Source organism: Pan paniscus, chromosome 9 (assembly GCF_029289425.2).
Source record: "Pan paniscus chromosome 9, NHGRI_mPanPan1-v2.0_pri, whole genome shotgun sequence".
Lineage (NCBI taxonomy): Eukaryota > Metazoa > Chordata > Mammalia > Primates > Hominidae > Pan > Pan paniscus.
The window spans coordinates 43,735,038-43,761,620 of NC_073258.2; the positions used below are offsets into that span (position 1 = coordinate 43,735,038).

The window sequence follows — 26,583 nt, forward strand, 5'->3', positions numbered from 1 at the left end:
GAGTTGAGGGTATATAGTCAGAGATCAAATTATAAAGGGCCTTCTATGAAATGTCAAGAAGGATGAAACTCCATTGTATGTGTAATGTTGAGCCACTGAAGAATTTTAAATGAGTGTTAGACATTTTCCAAAGAATAGTCTGGCATGAGTTTGAAAAATGAAATGAAGGGTGAAGAAGAGAGGACAGAGAATACAGTATAGTGAGCTGGTGTCCTTACCTACATAACTGTCACAAAGACAAGAAGTTCACCACCACGGCCACAGCACTTAGCTCATGCCCGAAACCCAATTAGCCTCAATGTGAGTATGTGTGTATGTGTTATCAGGAAAGAATGAATCATCAGATTAAAAAAAATGAGATGAAAAAAAGTGTAGTAAGGGAAAAGCATGGCATTAGATCTGTACCTAAACCTCCTAAGCCTGAGTTCTGGATTTCATATTTGCTAGTTCATGAGGTATAGTCTAAGTAATAGGCATTGGCTAGATTTCATAAGGACAAACTATTCAGCTAATATTTATTGAGATCATTCAATATGCCAGATTCATTTCTGGGTGCTAGATCTAGTTTTAGGATCTAGGCCACTGACTTAAATAATTTAATGAACAAAGAAAAGAGGGAACATAGTCATGATGATGCTGGAATGATCAGAAAGGGGCTATGGAAAATGGCATCATAAAAGTTTAGGGATAAAAAGTTTCAAGAAGGACAGGTGGTTAAGAGTATCAAATATTACAAAAAGATAAATAATTTAATAAGTAAAAATTGATCTTTGGATAGGTCAAGAAGTCAATGAGGCTCTAAGTTAGAACAGCAGAATAATTTTTTGAAAGGTCAGGGCACAAACAAATAGAAAAACATCTCATGCTCATGGATTGGAAGAATCAATATCATTAAAATGACCATTTTTTTCTTTTTCTTTTTTTTTTTTTTGAGATGAGGTCTCGCTCTATCGCCCAGGCTGGAGTGCAGTAGTGCAATCTTGGCTCACTGTAAACTCCGCCTCCCAGGTTCATGCCATTCTAAAATGACCATATTGCCCAAAGAAATCTACAGATTCAATGCAATTTCTGTCAAATTACCAATGTCATTTTTCAAAGAATTAAAAAAAAAATCCTAAAGCTCATTTTGTGGACCCAAACCAAAACCAAAAATATCCATTCAGCCAAAGCACTCCTAAGTAAAAAAAACAAATCCTGAAACATCATGTTTCCTGACTTCAAATTATATTGTAAGGCTGTGGAAATTAAAACAGCATGGTAGTAGTACAAAAGTAGACACATAGATCAATGGGGAACAGTATAGAGAACCCAGAAATAAAGCCACATACCCACAACCAACTGATCTTTGATAAAGTTGACAAAAATAAACAATGGGGGAAAGGTCACCCTATTCAATAACTGGTGCTAGGAAAACTGGCTAATCATATGCAGAAGAATAAAGCTGGACCCCTACTTCTCACCATATAAAAAAATTAACTCAAGATGAATTAAAGATCTATACTTAAAACATGACACTATAAAAATCCTAGAAGAAAAGCTAGGAAAAACTCCTCTGACATAGCTTAGGTAAAGAATTTATGGCAAAGACCCCAGAAGCAAATGCAACAATAACAAAAATAGAAAAATGGAATTTAATTAAACTAAAAATCCTATGCACGGCAAAAGAAATAATCAACAGAATAATCAGGCAACCCATAGAATGGAAAAAATATTTGCAAATTATGCCACCAACAAAGAATAATATCCATAATCTACAAGGAACTCAACAAGAAAATAAAAATGAACAAGCCCATGACAAACTGGGGAAAAGGCATGAACAAATATTTCTTAAAAGGAGGGAAAAAAAGCAGCCAACAAACATGAAAAAATGCTCAGCATCGCTAATCATCAGATAACAGCAAATTAACACTACATGGGGATGTCATCTTTCACCAGTCAGAATGGCTATTATTAAAAAGTCAAAAAAAAAGATGTCAGTGTGTATTCAAAAAGAACACTTATACACTATTGATGGGAATGTAGATAAGTACAACCTCTATGTAAAACAGTATGGAGATTTCTCAAAGAGCTAAAACTAAAACTACCATTCGACCCACCAATCCTACTGCTCGGTATCTACAGCAAAGAAAAATAAATTATTATATTAAAAAAGACATATGTGCTCATATTTTTATTGCAGCACTATTCAGCAAAGTTATGGAATCAATCTAAAAGTCCACCAATTGTTCATTGGTATATATACACCATGGAATACTATTTAGCCATAAAAGGAAAGAAACATGTCAGTTGCAATAATATGAATGAGGCTGAAGGCCATTATCCTAAATGAACTAACTCAGAAGCAGAAAATCAAAGATGGCATGTTCTCACTTATAAATGGGAGCTAAATAATGGGTACGTATTTACATAAAGATGGAGATAACAGGCTCTGGTGACTCCAAAAGGGGAGAGGTTTGGAAAGGGCCAAGGTTTGAAAAATTACCTATTGGATACACGGTTCAATATTTGAGTGATGGATACATGTTAGAAGCCCAATCCCCAGCATTATGCAATATACCCATGTAGGAAACATGCACGTGTACCCCCTAAATCTAAAATAAAAATAGAAGTGAAATCTGGGGCCGAGAGCGGTGGCTTACACCTTTAATGCCAGCACTGTGGGAGGCCGAGGCAGGCGGATCATGAGGTCAGGCGATCGAGACCATCCTGGCTAACACGGTGAAACCCCGTCTCTACTAAAAATACAGAGAAAAATCAGCTGGGTGTGGTGGCGGGAGCCTGTAGTCCCAGCTACTCAGGAGGCTGAGGCAGGAGAATGGCTTGAACCTGGGAGGCGGAGCTTGCAGTGAGCCGAGATCTCGCCACTGCACTCCAGCCCGGGCAACAGAGCGAGACTCCATCTCATAAAAAAAAAAAAAAAAGTGAAATCTGTCAGCAGAACATGGATGATGGTACAATGAAAGCTTATTAGGAAAAAAGACTAAAAAGAAAGCGTATTTCTTATGAGTCTTAAAAAGGCAAAAGAAGAAAAGGATCCAAGCCAAGCACAGGTGTAGCCAGGTCAGGTAAAACTGCGTAACCATTTAAGTGTTAGAAAGTTGTCCACAAACATGTACAAGTAACATACACATGGGCTGCATTAAAAAAAAAAAGGGGGGACAGAATTATCTTTGGTGCGGTGGCTCATGCGTATAATTCCAGCACTTTGGGAGGCCGAGGCAGGTGGATTACCTGAGGTCAGGAGTTTGAGGTCTGCCTGGCCAACATGGTCAAAGACGTGTCTACTAAAAATACAAAAATTAGCTGGGTGTGGTGGTGTGCACCTGTAGTCCCACCTACTCAGGAGGCTGAGGTGGGTGAATCACTTGAGCCCAGGAGGTGGAGGTTGCAGTGAGCTGAGATTGCACTACTGCACTCCAGCCTGAGCAGCCGAGTGAGACCCTGTCTCACAAAATAAAAAATTTAGAAAGTGGTTAAGAAATTCTGAGACCAGATGGAGTGATAATCTCTGTGCCTAATTTTCCTCATCTGTAAAACAGGATACAAAAACCCCTACCTCACAGGTGATTGTGAAGACTGAGGTGATGAATATGAAGCACTCACAACAGTGCCTGGATAAATATTCTATAAGTGTTAGCTGTTATTATCTTTGAGATAATTTGAAATAATGCCCATACACTCTCCTGAGCATTCACAAGCCTGAATAATTTTCATCTTCAGAGTAATCTGCCATATTATTTACATTTTATTTGCCCATTTTGTGTGTTACAAAAGATAGCAAGCATAAATCTTATATAAACGAAGGTGCTATGACATACCACTCATTTAGTTTTTGAGAATATAATTACATCTAAAAATGAAAGTGATTATGTATTTTTTTAATTCTCCACATTTAAGGCAATTTCAAATTCTAAAGCAAAAGGGCAGAATTATATAATAAGCCAAAATGTACGTAATTAATATAGTAGCTTTTATGCTGTACCCTACGCACTATAGATGCTAACTATAAAACCTATAATTTTCCCATTCTACATTTCATAAATTCAAGGAAAGACAGATTGTAGGGATAGAATGCAAAGTGAGTTCTGAAATCAGTCTAATTAACGTGTGTTGTTATTTGAAGAAATAAAAAATACATAAACTAAATTATCTTAAATGATTTTTGTTGGCTGTATATTCTAGCTAGCAAACCTCATCTCTGCAACTAAGTAGCTCAGTGACTTTGAACAAAATTACATGACCTTTCTGGATTTAAAAAGAAATTTGAGACATTATTGGGCCATCAACCCATCATATATTCTTCAAGATGCTGTATAAAAGTGTGCCTGGGTATGGTCTCAAACATATCTCATTGTATAGCATATGAAATGAAAACAAAACAAAACAAAAAGAAAACCTCTAAAATGAGGTGCTTATAGCAGTCCACAGACAACTCCAGACATGTTCCATCTGAAGATCAGAGACAAATCATACCAGGTGGCATCTGCTTCCGTTAAACTACACATGTAGCTTGGTAAGTGCTTATTATTGGCAGATTTTACTAATATTAATCCCAGATTTGCAATATGAAAAGCCTCTGACACCTCCTGTGTCTTTTGAAAGCTGGTTTCTTCTTAATGTTATGTTTACTAACAGCATAGTTTATACATAATGAGTCTCAAGAGATTTTTTTCTTAACATTTAACTGAGTCTCCCATCTTTGGCAGTACTTGTAGACACCTATGGATGCAGCACCATGTAAATGTATACAACTACTCAGTAACCCTGGTAAAACCATAGAAATGCAGTGCCTGTCCTTAGGAGGATCTCTATAAATTCATGCTAAAAAATGAGTAAATCTTAATGTGGCATGATACATGGACTAGGAAGCTCACGGATTTGAAGCTATTCTAACCTCAGATTAAATAACAGTTCTAAATAACTCTAAGTAGGTTGTTTTGAGAAAATTGCTTCCACTCTCTGAGCTGTTTCCTCACCTATAACATGGGGATGTTAACATACACTCTTGAATTTGTTTTGTGGATAAGGGATAGTATGTTTCTATGGATGCAGATATGAATGTACATGTTTTACTCATACCCTATGTTAGCCAAGATTCTTGATTCTAACTTTCAAAAAACAATTCTAGGTAGTTTAAACAAAGAGAGGATAGACTTAGAATTCAGGGGTTTGAAGCTAGGTTTTATGTAAAGACAGATACTAGGAATAAATGTCAAGACTACCTGTGATCTCTTCCTCTTTCTCTGCACCTGCTTCATAATCCACTTTCTTTTTCTAGAGATTCAGAGTTCTGGAGTTTGCATATGACTCTTCCAGTCGCTTCCAAAGAATTACTAGCAGTCTCTGAGTCTTACGTTCATTTCCAAATTTATGGGAGAGGAAACCCTCAAAGTCCCAGGTTTAGTAAGATATCCATCCTGGTCTAACTTGCAGTGACCAGAGGACAGGCTCACTATTACAAAAGTAAATATTGGGGGAATTATAAATCAGGCAGGAATGAACTTTCCAGATGGGAAATCACTGTGAACTGGGAAGACACGCTGTAAACTGTTAATCAATCTCTAAGTTTTTCTCCACAGAGCATTCAAGACAGAAGTAAGATATGTAAAGATATGACATAATGCCTAGCAAATGGCAAGCATTAGATAAGAGGCCACAACTATTATACAAGTAAAATCTAAAGATAACTTTCATCTATGTCATCATTGAACCAGCTTTCATTGAGGGCCATATTACAATTTAGACATTGGGCTTTTCCTGGAAATAGTGAAGTTACTCTGGTCTCAGCCACTAGGAAGCTTTCTGTTACATGGAAGAGAGTGACTATATCTTTTTCATCTCTCCTGAACTCCCCCAAACACTGTCCTTTATGAAAGGATTTCTCTCTTCAAGATATGATAATTTTTCTATGTTTTGGAACTCAAAAGAGTCAGTCTTCCTATGCAATTTTCACAGTAAATTAACTCCATCATTCCAGACAGGTAAGCATACCAATTGGTAGCAGCTCTCATGCTCATGAATCTTTTGGTAAAAAATATCTCAAATGGCTTTCAATGTGAGCATTAGTGTTGAGGGTCCACATCACACAACTGGGAAAATGAATCAAAAAGAGAATCAAATGTAGTTCTTACTGACAAGACAAGTGACTGGGCTGGATGGTATCACATTCCCTTCTCTACATAATAGGAATTCCCTATGATAAATCACAAAGTACTTGAAAATTATCGTATAATAAGGATGATACATCCATTAACCATAAAGCATAAAACAAACTGCCAGGCTGGGTGTGGTGGCTTATGTCTGTAATTCTGGCACTTTGAAAGGCTGAGACAGGTGGATTGCTTGAACCCAGGAGTTTGAGACCAGCCTGGGCAGCATGACAAAAACCTCATCTCTAAAAAAAAAAAAAAAAAAAAAAAAAAAATTAGCCAGACATGGTGCTGCATGCCTATAGTTTCAGCTACTTGGGAGGCTGAGGCAAGAGGATCACCTGAGCCTTGGAGGTTGAGGCTGGGGTGAGCCATGACCATGCTAGTGCACTCCAGCCTGGGCAATAGAATGAGACCCTGTCTCAAAAACAAAACACAACAAAAACTGCCTGCGTCATGTTGTCCAATTGTCATCGATAAAATACAAATACTCGAGATGAAGGAAACTTTACTGGTTTTAAAACACAGTAAGTATGGTTTCCTGGCCTGGTTTTAGTATCTTCTACATATATGACCTGTGTGAGCCTCTTTGTAGGCTTGTAGGTGGTAGCTAATACTCAGTTTTCTTATGAAAAGAGAAAAATTTGAATTTTAAATTTTCAATTACACCTTTCAATTCTAAGTCAGATATTGTACTACACTGGCTATAGAATAAGTTTGAGGGTGTCAAGCTCTGTTTATTACTTTTTAAAAAAATGTTATATATTAATATATATTGCAGAGAATTTAGAAAACACAGAGCTATAAATGTAATGTAAAAAAAAACCAAATTCTACCTGCTAGCTTCTCCCAAATCTAATATTATGATTTTGTGTTTTAGTCTTTAGAGTTTTTGTTTAAAAAAAAGAAAATCTGCATGCATTTATAATTTCCTTTGAACAATTAGGGCTCATATGGTGTATGAAACTTTTATATCCATTATTTATAACCTGAGCATGTAGAGTATGTATGTCATATTTATTGTCACACATCATCTTTTATACGCCTTAACTATAGTTGAGAAAATTATTGTACCATGAGCCCTGCCATCTCAAGGTAAAAGCAGTCTCAATTTTCCAGCCTCTTTAACAGTTAGGACATGGCCTAGGTGATGCAGACTTCATCAATAATATATGCCAGCTGCTTCAGTGTTCAATTTGGAAATGGATGACATAAAGAAAGAAACCTCATGTGGAATCTTTTTCTTGGTATAGCCTAGCCAAGAAGCATAGAGCTTTCAGGAATATCAGTGGTATTAGCTTCATGGTAGGGTCCACTCTCAAAATCTAAGGAAGAACCTTCTGGTCTTGTGCTTGGGAATGTTGTGATTGTGCCTGCACTAATGATAAAGTATGGATTGGGCATTTTTCTGCATGATGTTAAATCATAATTATCTGACTGTTTTAGGGATTATTTGAGCAGATAACCTTTAGTGAATTTCCTTTCTACATACAATACCTGGAAAGGTTTCTGTGTTTTGTAACTAAAACTTAGAATGACACAACTATATTCCTTTGCCAATAAATTTTCATTAAAAATGTCACTTGAGAGGCAAAAAAAAATGCCATCATACACATATTGCAATATACATTTAACTGTCCTTTCATTATTTTATTTTTAAAATACATTTAACTCTGTGATCTTCCTGTAGTGTATTTTGGTTAGTGATGTCAATTAAAATATAACCAGAGGCAGCAGCCTCTGGTTATCTGCAGTTTCACTTTTCATGGTTTTAGTTACCCATGGCCAATCATGGTGTGAAAACATTAAATGAAAAAAACATGCAGAAATAAACAATTCATAAGTTTTAAATTGCATACCTTTCTGAGTAGTGTGATGAAACCTGGCACCATCCTGCTCCATCCCTCCTGGGGTGGGAATCATCCTTTTGTTCAGCTGTATCCACATTGTATCTGCTACATTAGTCACTTAGTAGCCACCTAGGTTATCAGAAAAAAACAGTGTCTACCAATTTCAGTGCTATCTGTGGTTTCACTGGGAACCTTGGAACCTATCCCCAAGGATAAAAGCAGACTACTATGTTTCCTCCCAAATATTTAAATAATTATGCCAATCACAGTCATTAAATAGTGCTTCTTCCTCCTGAATTTATATCATATTCATTAGAGGCTAGCATTTGTTTATCAGCCTAATATCTGATTTTATTATTCTGCCTATAGCTTTTGGAATCAGTACAAAAATTTTAAGCATTGTGCCCTTTTAATACATTTTAATATTTGGTGAAGGAAATGCTCCATTATTCTCCCTTGTCCAAACCTCATAGGCTATTTGCACAGCCTTATTCTTATGCCTAGTAATGTGTTTTAATGACTAAGCAGGTTTCTTTTGTAAAAGCATTTAATCTTTTGTGAGTGGGGTAATCTAGGAACCGTATAAATTCTAGACATTAATAACTCAGGATTAGTCGGAAAATGATCATTTGAATTATGACCCTTCAACACTGAAGACATCTGCATTACACAATCTAAGATGTAAATGGAAAACCTGCAACTGACATCACAAATGCTTTGTTCCTTTCATCTTAAGTTATTTGTTCCTCTTTTTTCTTCCTGCCAACTGGGCTTCCCCTCCAAAGTCCCTTTCATTCCAATTTGACTAATCCTTTCCAACTGCAGGAAGCGCAGAGATGTGTAAGACCTCCCCCAGCAAGTTGATCTCTGCTGACTGCAGCCTGCCAGGTCCCAGCAAGCTGTCTTCTGGCTCCTTTGTATTTGCCAACACAAACTTCTGTGGTTTTTTTTGTTGTTGTTGTTGCATTCTAACAGGAATGCTTTTGCTATGCCATGGAATCTCTGGCAGATAACTTCAAATACTGTCTCTTTGAAAGCTTAGCAAACTGATGCTCAATTCAACTGTATCTGAAAACCAAAATAAGCGCCATTATTTTGAATTGTCTATCTTGAAAAATTATGCTTTTATTTATTTTTTGAAGGTTAGAGAAAAAGAGCAAAAATCCAATACAATCTCTAAAAGAAATAGGACCTTTATCTCTAGGCTTTTTCTGTAATCAAATGTTCTCACATGCCGGTTCTATTTTAAACTTCTAATTAATTAGCTCAGGAATTACAATAACCTCAGATTTTAGTCTCTGCAATAATATGTGACCCTGTTTAATTATTTACTTAGTATTTAAAATATTAAGAGTTGTTACTGGAAGAAGACTATTGAATAAACTAGTAGAATGAAATCTCTATTTCAAAAGCAAATTGTTTAAAGAAAATCTTAAAAACTTCTGACAATTCCCATCTCATACAAAATATTGCAATTGTTTCTTTCTCATTGGGAATTAGAAAAATGGTAAACTGTGATGTCCACTGAAAAATAAAATAAAAACAATATATGATTTAGTTTATACATCCACTTGAATTTCTTACAGAAGCCAGAAGAGGGCAGAAGATGCTGCATATAGGACCATATTTGCATTAAAAAAAAAGTTTCTTTGAATTAAGATCCAAAATTCCATTTCAGAAAAAAAGGAAAACATGTTAGGTACAGCTAGTTTTAAGAGATCATGGCTGAATCAGAATGGGGCACATTACACAATGTGGCAAGTGTGTTTTATACCCACTTCAGCCAACTCACCTCAACTCTTTTTTTCTGAACCCAACTGTTTAATAGAAACAGTAAGAATCAACATGTATTCAGTCATTATATCTGCTACTTTATATTACTATTCTTTGTTTAAATCTACACAGTTGAGGTTCTATTATTGCTCCCATTTTGCAGATGGAGAAACTTAAGTCAGGAGACATTAAGTCACGGACAGTGTTAACACAGCTGTAAATCACAGCACTTGATTTTAAATTTAAGCATATGGACTCCAAAGACTACATTCTTATCTATTGCAATACTTCTTGCAGAATAATGATCATATGATCTTTGCAATGCTATCAGGTAAAATGACCTACTTTTTAGGGCTTCAGTCTTAAATCCTAGAAACAAATTGATCCTTTTTTGTCTTTACTGTCTGGCATGAATATTTTAAGAACTGTATTTAAAAGCAAGGACAAACCCAATTTAAAGTTAACCCTGAACACAGAGCCTGCTATGAGTAACTGTGAAGTTTGTGGTTTCACTCCTTTTTCTATTTCGTCTGCAGTGCTGTGCTCCCCCCTTGCGGCTCCTATTCTTAGCAGCAGCGTGCAGTGTCCTCCTGCTGGCTCCCCATTTCCTTGTATTAGAATGACGTTCAGTTAACTGCCAGCCTGCCTGGACCTGATAAATTAATTTTCAGCTTTTAATGTCATTCTTGTCTGGCATATTTGCATTTGAAGAAAGACCAATCCCTTGACATTTATGGGCAAACAATTTTATCAGATGGCAGGATTTTAGTTGGAGTGGTGAGGATGGAAGAGGGTGACAGGCGTTACACAATGATGTGTTGGGTGATGGCAATATAAGGCAATGAGGATACTCCCAAAGACAAAGCCAGCGGCAGAGAGAGAGAACAAGAGAGAAAAGAAGAGACAGAGAGAGACAGGAACTTGTGTGGTCTCATCAACAATATATACACGGAAAGTCGAAAGCAATGAAATGGGTTATTGAATTCCTTTCATTTTTAATTATGTCTTTTAGTTATTTTACCGTAACTGTTCTATGCCATTGCATATTGTTTTTGTTTATCTTAATTATGAAGTGAAGGTGGGGTGGAGGAAAAAATGAAAGGCTGAAAGGGAAGATGAGGAGATGAGAGAGAGAATGGGGGTGGGTGGGAAGAGGAGAAATGAATAAGAGAAGGAGGAGAAGAAGAGGAAGAGGAGAAGGGGGAGCACAAAAGAGAAAACAGTCCTTTGGAATCATAGAATAGAACAACTTAGATTGAAATGTGAGCTCAAATGTTTGGGTTTTCTCATCTCTCTCTCTCTCTCTTTTTTTTTTTTTTTTTTTTGAGACAGAGTCTCTCTCTGTTGCCCAGGCTAGAGTGCAGTGGCGTGATCTCGGCTCACTGTAACCTCTGCCTCCTGGGTTCGAGAAATTCTCTTGCCTCAGCCTCCCAAGTAGCTGGGATTACAAGCAACTTCCACCATAGCCAGCTAATTTTTTTTGTATTTTTAGTAGAGACACGGTTTCACCATGTTGGCCAGGCTGGTTTCAAACTCCTGACCTCAAATGATCCTCCTGCCTCAACCTCCCAAAGTGGAGGATTACAGGTATGAGTCACTACTCCCAGCCTGGGTTTTCTTATCTCTAAACTGGGACTTGTAATCTACTTACCCTCCAGAGTGACTGAAAGTATTATACGAGAAAAACTATACAAGAATATCACACACACACGCACTCATGCACACACTTAGAATAACTCCTGGCACACAGTAAGCACTTGATGAATGGTAGTGATTATTATTATTATTATATTATAGCTCCTATAACCCTTAATAATAGTCAAAACTCTATATAAATCTATTTCCCCTTGCACCACAAAAGAAAAACCAAGTCATTTTGCAGAACTGTAAATGTACCAAATTAAATGCCCAGGCATAGGAATTAGCATAAGCAATATCTTGCTACAAAATTGGCACTCAATATCTCTCAGCACATAATCCTTACCGTCAAAGGAATGAGCTACCTAAAATAAGCACATTAGTCAGCTACCAGAGACAAGCAATGTTAATATCTACAGCAAGCTACAAATTATCTAACAACCACAACACATGTTTTAGAGGAAAATATCAGAGTAAAGAAAATCAGACTTTAATGGCGCAAGGCTCAAGATCCAGTTAGCTTTCACTGACTACTCAGGAGAAGGCTGAACTCAGATAGCTCTGGGAAAGGAGCTGGGAAGTGGGGAGAAGTATTTTCTCTTTCCTGTTAGCGGCAGAACATATCTAAGAACCGGCCCCAAAGTATGTTACCAGCGAGGAATCCATACAGTGCTGAGGCAACCTCAATTCTTGCCTCCTCAGAAGAAAGAATTTGGCTGAGGGACAGAAGGAGAGACTAAGGCAAGTTTTAGAACAGGAGTGAAAGTTTAATAAAAAGCTTTAGAGCAGGAACAAAAAAAGAGGCAAGTACACTTGGAAAAGGGCCAAGTGGGCGACTTGAAAGAGAAGTGTGCATTTGGACCTTTCGACTTGGGGTCTTACACGTTGGCTTACTTCTGGGGTCTTGATATTCCTTCTGCCTTGATTCTTGCGTTGGGGTGGCTGTCTGCATGCATAGTGGCCTGCTGGCACATGGGAGGTGACCATGTGCAATGTGTTACTGGAGTTGTCCGCATGCTCGCTTTAGGCGTTCTTTCCTTTCCGGTCAAACGTCCCTAGGAGGTGACATACCTGTTGAACTCCACCATTTTGCCTCTTAGTGTGCATGCGTGAGCCCGCTTACCCAGTTCCTGAGGTCTTATCGGGAAGCTGCTGATTGCCAGTTTCAGGTGTTTCCATCTGCTGGGAGACTGCCTTTCCCTGGCGCCAGCTGCAACCAATTATTATTTTAGAGAGACAGTTTGACAACTGCCTGACCATCACTTGATAGCCGCCTGACTTTCCTGGTGAGGGGTTGGGGGGAGCTCTCTCCTGGCCTGCTCATGCCTGACTACTTACTATAACAGTCCTATTTATATTTGTATATAAATTGACATATCGAAATGTATTTAATAAATTAAAAAGTTTAATACATTTTGAGTATGGCAGTTTTTCGGGTTTCACACCCATCTTAATAAAAATTTAAAATATAAGCCAATATTTTTCAGAAACAAACAACCACAATACTGTCCTGATCATCACTACCGACTCATCTCCTTAACCAGTGTAAAGGATTTATTAGAAAAATTTATGGTTTTAGAGATTTGAATCAGGGAGAAAACACTTTGAAATTATATTTTCTAATATTTTCATTTTGAGCACAAAGAAACCTGGTTAAATGACTAACCAAACTTATTCCTACCATTAGTTAATTTTTCCCATTAATTATAGTTTTATTGCACTGCTTGCCAGCTCTGTTCACAGTGCCCATGGCCTGGTGTATGTCTTAGTCTCTTCTTGCTTGAATACTGTAGCACAGTTCTATCTTAACTCCCTGTAACCATTTTTTCTTTTTAACTCCCTGTAACCCACTTTTCTTTCTGGTGTCCACCCATGAGTTCAAATGGTTTTCCTTAAGTACATATCTAATCTTGAACCTCTGATTGGTAGAAACACTTGAATGACTCCCCCAAAATACTCACCATATAGTCAATATTATTTAACATGACACTTAAGGCCATATGCATTGCATATTCTGTTAACGTCTTCCTCACAACCACTCTTCTATGCCCTGTCCTTCAGCCTCCCTGAGCTACAGGCAGTTCCCCAACAAGCCAGACCTCTTTCTCCTGAGCCTGGCATTACCTGTCACTACCTGGCATTTTGCTCTTTCTGCCTAGGTATCTCCTATGCTCTTAGCATGAGTTTATATTTCCAAAGTTAAGAAGTCAGCTCCTATTCACTCTTTTGACTGGCTTAGGGTTCTTCCGTTGTGTTCCCATGTATTTTTGTTAATATATAGTATTGATTACATCTGAGTGTAAAAGCCTCTGATTTTTCTTTTTTCCTCTGGATTTTCAGCTCACTGAAGGTAGAAACTGCACCTTATTCAGCAATATAGTCCCAATTCCTAGAACAAAGCCTGGCACAGAGTGAAAGTTCATTAACATTTTTAATCAGATGCCAATCTTCTAACTCCTAGGCCTGAGATATTCTGGTATTTCATCATATCACCCTAGTACTTCATTACCTACTATTTGCTTCATGTGAATTAGTCATAGCTCATCAATTGCATAGTAATCAACTTGAGGGAAGAGATAGTGTTTTACTTATCTTTTTTTTTTTTATCTCCTTCAGGGCCAAGTCTATAATAGACAGCTTGCAATTGCTAAAGGAATTTATTTATTGATGTACTTATCTTTTACCCAAGAAAAACTCTCTTTATACATAGATTCTTAGGAAGAATGGAATATGAGAGAGAGACAAAGTGCACACCCTGCTCCTGCTCTGGTTTAAATGAGATATGCGAATTTCCATCCATCTCCCCCACCACCCCCCAACCCCCTTACCCACACACGTACACAATTGAGCTTGGGGAAGCTCAAAAGAGCTTGTGAAGAACAGAATTCTAAAGTTGTGTTCTTCAAACTGTGGGTCACAGTCCCATTAGAGAAGAGTAGTATTAATTTATTGAGTCACAACCTGCACTTAGAAAATTCAAGAGTATTGAATTTTATATATGTAGTAAAGACAGTATTGCTGAGGCAAATCATTCTTCAATTGTTATCCAACAATACATGAGCATTTACTTATTGTGCTTCCCAGTCATAAAAATGTTTGAAATCCACTAATTTAAAGTGCTCCTTAAAGTCTAGGTTAAAATGTCTGGTGTAGTACAGTTGTTCCAAACATTGGTTCATATCAGGAAGAACTGACTGATGAAAATACAGAGTCCCAGATCCTATTGCAGCAGATTCTCATTCATTAGGCTGAGGATAGGCCCAGGCATGTCTATTTTCATTGAGCTTCCTAGGTCATCGTGAAGCACATGCACATTTAAAAACCACTGGGATAGAGGAAAGGGCACATATAGAACTGGAGTGCTAGAGCCGGAAGGAGTTTGAAATTGTCACCCTCCCCGATGTTTGAATACAAACCCTCTGTTTGGAAATCCTCCTAAGACAAGGCAAAAAATCCATTCTTTTTGTTGTTGTTTCCTTTGCTGTGCAGAAGCTCAAAATATTTACATTTTTTAAGGTATCGTTCTAAATGGAATGGTTATTACCCACTGACTAGTTCCCTCTTATTCTGGGATATCAAACCCTTGTTTGCTTTTTTTGTTGTTGTTGTTGGTCATTTTATTTTATTTTAGATTTGAGAGTGTACATGTGCAGGTTTGTTAACATGGATCTACTGTGTAATGGTGAGATCAAACATGTATTTTCATGTTTTAAATTGCTGTGCTGTGTAACCTTTTGGAAGACCCTTGAATTTTTTACCACAAGTCTTAACCTAGGTCCCCTTCTCCTCTTACATTTTTTTCCTCTTTATTAACATATAATTGACTAATAAAATTGTGTATATTTAAGTGTACAATGCAATGATTTGATATACATATACATTGTAAAATGATTACCACAATCAAACTAATTAGCATATCCATCATTCCATGTGACTGCTTTTTTTAAACGAGAAAACTTAAGATCGACTCTGTTAACAAATTGCAAGTATACAATACAGTTTTAATATTATAGTCACCATGCTATACATTAGACCCTCAGAATTTATTCATCTTGTAATTGAAAGCTTGTATGTTTTGACCAATATCTCTCAACTTCCCCACCCCCAACCCTTTCTGACCCCATTCTACTCTACCTTTCAATAAGTATGACTCTTTAAAAGTTTTTTTTAAAGTTAAGTTTTCATATATAAGAGACACCATACAGTATTCGTCTTTCTATTTCTGGCTTATTTTGCTTAGATGAGGGCCTCCACTTTCATCAATGTTACTGCAAGTGCCAGGACTTCCTTCTTCTTTCTTCCTTCTTTCTTCTTCTTCCTTTTTTTTTTTTTTTTTTTCAGATGGAGTTTCACTCTTGTTGCCCAGGCTGGAGGGCAATGGCACCATCTCGGCTCACCACAACCTCTGCCTCCCAGGTTCAAGCAATTCTCCTGCCTCGTCCTCCCAAGTAGCTGGGATTACAGGCGCCCGCCACCACACCCGGCTAATTTTGTGTGTTTAGTAGAGATGGAGTTTCACCATGTTAGCCAGGCTGGTCTCAAACTCCTGACCTCAGGTGATCTACCCACCTTGGCCTCCTAAAGTGCTGGGATTATAGGCGTGAGCCACCGTGCCTGGCCTTCTTTTTTTTTAAAGTAGCTGAATAATATTCATCTCTTTCTGTGTGTGTGTGTGTGTGTGTGTTGTGTGTATGTATCTCACATTTTCTTTACACAGTCATCTGCTCACAGGCACTCGGGTTGTTTCCATATCTTAGTTATTTTGAATATGACAATGCATTTATTCTAAGGCAGCCCTTCCTGTTTCTGTGTAGCTTCCACCCTTTCTCTTGATTCCTGTTACCTAAGAGGGCAAATTTAATTTTCCTTCCAGTAACAGCTTTTTATTTATTGCATAACCAGCCTTGATTTTCTCATCTCTCAAGGCAATTGAAAGAGATTCACAGAAGATCATGTTCAAATATATATGCTTATACATTGTAAAATGTAAACTATAATGTTGCAAACAGTTTATTTATAGTAGGAGATGAGTAAATGTTTTTTCCACTAGCTGAGAGCTGATAACCACTTTTCTTTCTCTCATTCCAGGCTAAGTATTCCCCTCCTTTTCCTTTCAAAATCAACTACTGGATTAAGCTCCATAAAGCAGGGACCTAGTTTTGTTTACCACATAGCAGTGGGGCTTAACATAGTGCCTGCCATTAAGTAACTATCTGTAGAATGAATGAATCCAAAAGTCAGAAACAGATTCCTCTAAATGTGTTATATGTAAATGAACTATGTGTATCTCTGAAGACCCTTTTCTTAGTCTCTTAGCTCAGTACTCAATCCTTTAGTGTAGAACTTCAATTATTTTGCTCAATTGGTGCTCATATCTCAGAGGAGATAATCGTATGATGGATAGAGCTCTAAACAAGATTTTCACCAGCCCCCAACTTTCCAGCAATCTTTAATGGCACTTGCAGCAAAAAGGGCATAAAAAGCCTCTCTCATTCACAATGATCTCAGCAGCTCTTAAATAAACTAAGTGGCCCAGCCGAATACTGAGAAAAGCAAAAGGCATTTTTGTGCGCACATTTTTCCCAATCACTGGCAAAACTGGATGTAACAACCTGAATTTATTGCTTACTTCCCTAAAAGATGTTTTTGTGTGTTTTGTTTTATTTTGTAAACATGCTCCTTAGACAGTGGATTGGGAGAATTTTCAATTATATGTATTTTTATAGATTATCTTCTAAACCTATTAAAATGTTACAGGAGTAATTCTGCTGAAAAGTTTTAAGTGATTTCTAGTCCATTATTTTGACTGCAATGCAATAGTGAGTAAACACCAAGACAAAACATCATGCTTTTGATTTTAGCTGCTTTTCAAGCAATGGATCTCTTTGATTATATTGGTCAAAGACCTGGCTTTTAGGCTGAATCTTGGGCATTTTTCTCTGAGTTACTCTAACACAAAGTGCTCTTTATCCATGGAGTGTGATAATTCAAACCTCACTACTGGCACAAATAGACACACAAAAATATAGAAACAACAGCAAAAATAGTCAACGTCCTGATGACTAAGAGGGTTACTCCCTCAAAGAAAATTAGAAAGTTATTTTGCATTAAAAAGTTGGGAAGATTTAGAAAAAACAAAACAAAAAGTTGGGGAGTCATGTCACATCATGTCTCCCCAATTTGTTCACATTTAAACAGCAGAAGCTAATGCATCTCTGTTCTCCAACTGTTATTTTACCCCACTTTGCCAACTTTGCTTTTAATTTGTTGATTCATTCGTGTTTATCTGATAATGGTTTTCAAGGGCTTTCTTTCAATTAAAACATTGGATAAAGGGAATAGGACAAGAAAATTAACTGATCACCTAATATAATGCAAAGTGGTAGATGCTTTATTGTTGATAAATAAATCATTTAGCTCTCATAACATCTCTACCACATATTGTTATGCAAACCATTTAATAACTTTAGCTAAGAGAATATAAGCAACATTTTCAAGATTCAACAGCTACTAATTCACATAGTTTGAGAATCACTCCAGCAAACAAAGCCAGTGTTAAATGTGCATGTGTATATGCACTCATGCATGTACATGCTACATAATAGAGCATACATCTGAGTTATTGTGCTGCCAGCTGAAGACTGCTCTTTGCTTTCTACCAAATTTTCTTTGAAATATCTAAATTAGGTAGAGGACTGCCTATGAAATTTAATAGGATCCTGTAAAAAATTGAAATACAGTGCCATTTATTTTAAAAAATTATTAAGACAGTGAGATCAGAGAATTAAACGAAGTGCCAAGCCATGTGTGACTGAACAGGTCACAAATCCAAAGACAAACTTCCTTGCATAACCAGTTTGGTGTAAGGCACTGAAATAATAGAAGAGTATAGAGATTTGACTTGATGTATTAATTTGCTCTATTATGCTAGAAAACTATACCCAAATTTCAGGAGCATAAAACAACAGTCACTCCTCACTCTTTGGTCAATGTCAGCAGTGACTTGCCTAAGCTTGCATTTAAGCCTGTTCTTTGGTCTTCCATTTTGAAACCAAGCCTGAAAGAGCAGCAGGTACCTGGTGCATAGTCTTCTCAGGGCCATGACAAAGTAGAACTCAAACAACACGAGTGCATTTAAAACACTATTAAATCACATCTGTACACATTTAATGGCTGATATGGTTTGTCTGTGTCCCCACCCAAATCTCACCTTGAATTGTGGCTCCTATAATTCCCACATGTCATGGGAGGGACCTGGTGAGAGTTAATTGAATCATGGGGGCGGGTCCTTCCCATACTGTTCTCGTGATGGTGAATAAGTCTCATCAGATCTGATGGGTTTATAAAGGGGAATTTTCCTGCACAAGTTTTCTTACCTGCTGCCACATAAGATGTGACTTTGCTCCTCCTTCGCCTTCTGCCATGATTGTGAGGCCTCCCCAGACATGTGGAACTGTGAGTCAATTAAACCTCTTTCCTTTCCTTAATTACCCTGTCTTGGGTATGTCTCATTAGCAGTGTGAGAACAGACTAATACAATGGCCAAGCAAAATAACATGTCCAAGCTCAAGGTTGTTGGGGTGAGGATGAGAATCCCAATTCTATGGAAGAGGAAAGGGGAAATATTTGCTGAATCATGATATGGTCTACCACAAGTGAGATGTTGCTCTATTGAAAACCTGATTATTAAACAATCAAATCAGTGCTTGGAAAAAGTTTGATTCTTTGCTTGAAATTCCTGGCTTGCCACATGCTAAAAACATCAAACTGGATTTCTGGCCTATTCTAAGGATAGTAAAGAGACAGGGACCAGGAGAGAGAAAAAAATAGCCTTCAAAGGGGAAGTGCAACCCAAGAAAGATAATCTGTTTCCCCTCTCCAAAGCTAAGAAATGGAGGAGACCTTTAGGAGACAAATAAGTAAAGTGAGATAAATCTTATGAGAAAGAAAGACTAATATTTTATTGACCAATATAATGTCCATGTTTGTGAACATACCCGGACATGTCTGCAACAGGGAGAAGAGCACGAGAAAGGCATAGTAAAGATGAGAGTTTTAAAGAAGGAGCCTACTTTTTCACCACTTGGCATGACAAGTTACCTAGATCTCCAGCTAGCTAGAGTTTGCACTGCACTACTCCTACCCACAACGAAGGGGCATCTTTTGGATTAGAAGACTGAAAAAAGAGGTTTGAAGAATCACCAATTGGATTCAAGGATGAGGAGAATTAGAGAAGAAGAAGCTGATTCCCAGTCAGATATTTTATGCCAAGGGACTGAGTAGGGAGAGATCACCAGGGAGTTATGCAAAAGAGCCAACAAATAAACCCTCATGTAGGAGTGAGTAGTTGTGTACTTCCTGTGCAAAGGCAAAGCCAGTTACTGAGTGTGGTATCAACAGACCTCAAAGTACAAACAATAGCCACAGAAGTGAACATCAATTACTACTGAGAAAGGAGGAGACAGTTTACCTTCCATTAGGTAATTCTATTTTTCTCCTCACCTTCCCTCTTATTTTTTACACTACATGGGTAACACAAAAAGGAGGATGAACTTATAGAAGGTAGGAAAATAAATGAGATTTACATAGCCTTTCTCCATCCCAAGCCCTTGGCTAGAACCACAGGTCCAATCTACAGCTGGGTAAATAGAGGAGCTTCAGGTAACACTGGAGAAAAAAATGTTACATTGGACTTCACAGTCTCCTAAACAGTGACCCAAATAAACTGTTCTTTGTAAGTTACCCATCCGCAGCCAGGTGCGATGGCTCACGCCTGTAATCTCAGCACTTTGGAAGGCCGAGGCAGGTGGATGACCTTTTGGATTCATTCATGGTAGTTGAAATGAGTCAGTTTTAATAACTATATGTGCCTGTAATGTTATGATATTGGGAAAAGATTTGTCATTAAGAGGCACACCGTGCAACAAGAAAAAGAATTTGACAGAGCCGTTAGTGGCAGCTCTGCATTTTTTTTCCTTTACAAAATCTAACAAGTTATGAGATCAAATAAAACAAAAGCAGTTTCAGAGGTCAAAATCAGTGTTTTGCATATCAAATATAGATGACTGAAAATTACAAGGTCTTTTTCCTTAGAAGAGCACTGAAGAGAAGAATAAGAGGAGAAGGAGGAGGAAGGAATTGGAAATTATTGAGTGTGTAGTATTCCCGCTGTAATAGTATGCAATTTATCATGGAATACAATGATTTCAATTCTTGAAGTAGAAGGTAACAAGCTTGTATAGAATAAGAGGAATAAGAGAGGATTAAGAGAGGGATGAGGTTTGGAGTAGAAAGTTCTCTACTATAATCTGAGATAGTTCAAGACATGATTGGCTATTAGGTAGATCAATATTAAAATATTCACAAATATTAAAATGTTCACAAACAGTTGTTTTATATACATTTGAAGTGGATTCAATCGTATCTCTGAAAAAGTGTCACTCTCACTTTTACATCTATTACAATATGTTATCTCTAGAGTTAAAGAGAAAGGACTGGTAGTGTTACACCTTGCTTGCCAAGGAGTCTAGGGACCCTCGCGGGAGTGGGCCACTCAGGTAAACACCATCCATCATGGATTTCTCCACGGGAGAGAGTTGAGAACTGCTGCCATAGGTAACCAGCCTCTCACTCTACCACACCCCACACCAGGGCTTGGTCAGTCTGCAATACATAACATTTAGGAACGTTAGACCATAGAGTGGGAATGGATTAGTGTAGGCTCCCTACAGAAGGCATTTTCCTCCAGTTACTTAGATAGTTCTAGTCAATGGCTTCTCAAACAAGATTGCGACTAATTTGTAAAAGTCAGATATGCAATAATACTATATAACAAATCACCCCAAATCTCAGTGACTCATGATAACAAGCATTTTATTCACTCTTTCAAAAAACTGCAAGTTGATTGAGATGTTTTTGCTTCAGTCTGCAGGTGAGTTTGTGCACAGTGAGACTCTATCATAAAGTACAGTGGTTTGATAAGTAATAGGGAGTCTGCCCTGTGGTACGTGATTGAGAGGAAAACTTAGGATAACTTGGCATAGAAGAACTAATGAATTGGAAGCTGCGTGGGTAAAATGAGGCTTGTACAATGCTTATTTATAGAGTTGAGATAAACTATATTCATTTAAAATCATAAATAGATTTCGTTTGTCAGCAGAATAAGAAAACAGCCATCCATGAAATATCAAGCACTTAGTTTCTCATTCAATTATTGATTCTGTCATGAAATATTGTACATGTATGTAGCCCAACACATATTGACTATAGAGAGGCCATGTAATATAGGGAAAAAATTGATATTGATGCTGAATGTAAAATTATTATGTGATACTGTATATGAATGTTATAGTAATTACATAAGTATTATATGATTGCATTCCTAATTATGGTCACAGAGATGCAAAAAAATATGAACAGTGAAGTAGGGTAGACCAGGCATTGAAGTTGGGTTTAAGCCTTTTTATTTCTGTAACTTGGGGAAAGATATTTAACCGAACTGAATCTCCCATCCTATATAATCATTGTTAAAATATTTGGGAGGCAAAGGAAAAAGAAAACCTTGTTTTATTCCCTATCCCAAGCTTAAGACTGAAAGATAAAAAATGTAATTTGGAAGGTAAAGATGAACATTTTGTAGTGACACAGTGGACTGGAGGAGGCAGCTTAAATAAGATGCTATAATTGACTTGTTAACATTTCACCCTGAATGAGACAAATTTGCCTGCCCAGTCATGTACAACAACTTTAGGACTCCCCTAATATCAGTCACTGCTCCTCTGGCGATTCTCCTGAGACCATTAATAGACAGCAATTTTCACCCCACCTGCCATCAGAAAGCTCAAAAATATTTCAGAACAGCATGTTACTTAACTCTAAGTCTCTGCTTGCACCCTAGGCTGAAAATTAACACTTGGTTCTATTTCCCATCTCAAAACGTGCAGTTAGGTTGTCCAATACATCTTTGATCAGAGGTTAGGTGATGACTTTAAGTGATAGCATAAATGAATTCAAGTAATACAATTTCAGCAAACTAAAAATTTCCATTAAATTGAATATAACCTTCTTCCCCTTATCAAACTTCTAGGGAAGATTTCTTAAAAATACAAAAAGCTATGTGGTAAGATCCAAGTAAATTCAACCCCACATGTCACATTATCCTTCCCAGTTTCTATTTTCTATTTCTATCTTTCACACTCACTCAAATTTCCTGATAGAAGGATGGTTCTTCCAGGGTGGTAACCTAGGCTTTTTTACTGCGTGGGTTCAAATCCCTTAAAACCTCTAAAATGAAGTGAATTAGGCTCCAAGTCTCTTATGCAATTTAAATTTTTTAACTTGCCAATAAAAAAATTAAAGATATTAGAAGGTGGCAAATGTAGTACATAGTATTATAAGAAGATATTATATAAGGTTGCCAGAGAAACACTAGACATCCAGTTAAATTTGAATTTGAAGTACAGGACACCGAGATAAATATCAATGTTTAATATAAATATATCTTATGCAATATTTGATACAGATATATAATAAAAATATTCATTATTTATCTGAAATTCAAATTTAACTGAGTGTTGCATATTTTTGTTTGCAAAATCTGGCAACTCTACCTGTGTCCCTTCACTCATATTCCCCAAATGTCAGTATTTTACCATACTTGATTTATCATTATTTTCCCTTTACTATGGTTTGAATAAGTCCCCTAAAAGTTCATATGTTGGAAACTTATATCCCCAGTGCAACAGTATTGGGAGGTGGGACCTAAAAGAGGTGATTGAGTCACAAGGGCTCTGCCCTCATGAATGGATTAATGTCATTATCAAGGGAGAGAGTTAGTTATCTAGAGAGTGGGTTATTATAAAGCAAAGCTAGCTCCTAGTGCTTCTGTCTGTCACAAACACATGCTTCTTCTTTTTGTCTTCCACCATAGGATGGCACCAGCCAGATTCAAGAACTATGCACTTGGACTCCACAGTCTCCTAAACAGTGAGCCAAATAAACTGTTCTTTGTAAATTACCCATTCCCAGCCAGGTGCGGTGGCTCACGCCTGTAATCTCAGCACTTTGGAAGGCCAAGGCAGGTGGATAACCTGAGGTCAGGAGGAGACCAGACTGGCCAACATGGCGAAACGCTGTCTCTACTGAAAGTACAAAAAATTAGCTGGGCATGGTGGCGGGCACCTGTAATCCCAGCTACTCGGAAAGCTGAGGCAGGAGAATCGCTTGAACCCAGAAGGCAGAGGTTGCAGTGAGCTGAGACTGTGCCATTGCACTCCAGCCTGGGCAACAAGAGCAAAACTCTGCCTCAAAAAAAAAAATACCCATTTTGTGGTATTCTGTAATAGCAACAAAAAGGGTATGAAGATACTGTCTCAGAAAAATAAAAAATGAGTATAAGTAAATGTAATGTAAACATTAAGTAAACACAATGTCTCTTTACCTTGTATAAAAAAGACATTCTCTTACATAACCATAGTATAATTTTCACAAACAGGAAATTCATATTGATACAATCATATTATTTAATCTATGGCCCCTTTTTAGACTTCCTCACCAAAATACTTTTTCCCAGATTAGATTCAGGGTCACATATTTTGTTGAGATGCCAAGTTTCTTTTTGTCCCTTTCAGCCTGGCAGTGTCTCACGTTTCCTTTGGCTTTCATGACCTTAGCAGTTTTAAAGATTATGGGCTGAATGGTATTCCATGGTGTATATGTACCACATTTTCGTTATCTAGTCTATCATTGATAGGCATTTAGGTGGATGTCATGTCTTTGCTATTGTGATTACAGCTGCAATGGACGTAAGTGGCATGTATCCTTATGGTAGAATGATTTACATTTGTTTGGGTATATACCCAATAATGAGATTGCTGGGTCAAATGGTAATTCTGTTTTACATTCAGATATGGCCACACTGCTTTCCACAGTCACGGAACTAATTTACATTCTTGCCAGCAGCATGTAAGTGTTCCTTTTTCTCCACAATCTCACCAGCATCTGTTATTTTTTGACTTTTTAATAGTAGCCATTCTGATTGGTGTTTGATGGTATCTCATTGTGGTTTTGATTTGCATTTCTCTAGTGATCAGTGATGTTGAGCTTTTTTTCATGATTGTTGGCTACATATATGTGTCCTTTTGAAAAGTGTCTGTTTGCCCACTTTCTTATGGGGTTGTTTGTTTTTTCTTGTAAACTTGTATAATTTCCATATAGATGCTTCATATTAGACCCATATACACAATGGAATACTGTGCAATCATAAAAAAGAATGAGACCATGTCCTTTGCAGGGACATAGATGGAGCTGGAGGCCACCATCCTTAACAAACTAATACAGGAACAGATAACCAATACTGCATGTTTTCACTTATAAGTAGGAGCCGAAGGATGGGAACACGTGGACATATAGAGGGGAACAATGCACAATGGGGCCTTTAAGAGGGCAGAGGTTGGGAGGAGGGAGAGAATCAGGAAATATAATTAATGGGTACTAGGCTGAATACCTGGGTGATGAAATAATCTGTACAAAAGCCTTCATGACACAAGTTTACCTATGTAACAAACCTGCACTTGCATCCCTGAACTTAAAAAAAGAAAAGATTATGGGCCAGTGATTTAGTAAACTCCTCCCTGATTTAGGTTTGCCTGATGTTTCCACATGGTTATATTAAAATAACACATTTTTGGCAAGAATCCTACAAAAATGATGTTCTATCTTTCTCAGTGCATCATATCGGGATACCTCACTTTTTAATAATAATGGGAATGATAATAGAAAACACAAGTTTATCACAGCACCAGAATGATCTCTATCATATTTAGAAACATAAACAAATACTCATCCCCTAGTAAAGCTCTCCAGGGACAATGATATTGTCATGACCCAAACATTTATATAATCTAAACTCACCTTTTGCCAAAGATCAAGCAGAGATTCCATTCCACCTGAGGCAAGTTGGGTAGATGAAGTGAACCTTGGTTTCTCTAGGGTGCTGGTCGGCCTATGGCATTTATTCCTGACATGTGAATTTAAACTTAGTTTGTAGAAACTTCTATTCAAGAGATTAATTGGGCCAGGCATGGTGGGTCACACTTGTAATTGCAGCATTTGGGGAGGCAGAGGTGGGAGGATCACTGGAGCCCAGGAGTTTGAGGCTGCAAAGAGCCATGATTGGGCCACTGCACTCCAGTCTGGGTGACAGAGAATAGATCTTATCTCAAAAAATAAATAAACAAAAATTTTTAAAAATTGAATACAGCATGAGCAAGTAAAATGATTAATTACAGTTTTACATGAGCTCTATAACAAAACACACACACACACAAAATAGCCGTCTACCTATACACAGTGTTCACTATTTCCTTACTCATTTAAAGACATTCACAATTGCCTGATCTTCTTTGAGTTGCCTTTCTTTCTTGTCCAGGACATTCCAGATTCTGTATTTCCTTTTTTCTGGAAGCCTGAGTTTTTGACACCAAATTAGAACAGAGTATGGGCTATACCTGCTGACATAGTCTCCACTATTGCTTGTAAGCAGGCATTTTTAGTCTGGTGCTAAAGTGTTACTGCCACTATCTCCTGCTAAGGCATTGCCTCAGCTTATAAAGCCTCCCTCCCAGGAAAGTTTCCACTTTATTCTCACATTAGAGCTTCCTAAAGGATCACCCTCAACAGATTCTGTTGATGCTTCTAATATTTATACCCCTGGTGACATCATGAAAGTGAATACCTTTGTCATGTTTTATTTTTTAGTACCTTGACCTTCTTCAACTTTTAAATGTCCTGGCCCTGAATAACTTATGCTGCATCAATGGTTGCTGGGACATGTCCAATATTTGTCCACAGTAGTGGGATATGGGTATGTTCTAGTGGATTTTTTTCCCTCTGGTAGTCTTCTGTCATTTTCTATAACTTCAGTGAAGATTCTCACATTCTATCCTTCCTTCTTCTTTCTCTCCCACATATAGAGCTGGTAGTGATGGCTGGATTGGAGGGTCTTTCTTCCTTCTTGATTTTGTTTTGCTTTCTGGCCCTCATTTTAAAATTATTTGTATTTGTTAGTAACTGATTTCTTTAGCTTTAACTTGTGTCCTGTTTTATCCTCTTTTTTTTTTTTTTTTTTTTTTTTGAGGGTAGGGGAGAGAGTTTCACTCTGTTGCCCGGGCTAG

General features: G+C 37.4%; 1 long non-coding RNA gene across 2 annotated transcripts in view; it reads left to right on the forward strand.

Moving 5' to 3' along the window:
• Nucleotides 1–19,071, forward strand: part of LOC117974897 (uncharacterized) — a 51,961-nt gene extending 32,890 nt beyond the window's left edge. For both annotated transcript variants that reach the window (XR_004665068.3, XR_008620174.2), the window contains one exon: nt 15,752–19,071. This is a non-coding gene — a long non-coding RNA (uncharacterized LOC117974897). The remainder of the gene's footprint in view (nt 1–15,751) is intronic.
• Nucleotides 19,072–26,583: the final 7,512 nt, after the last annotated feature.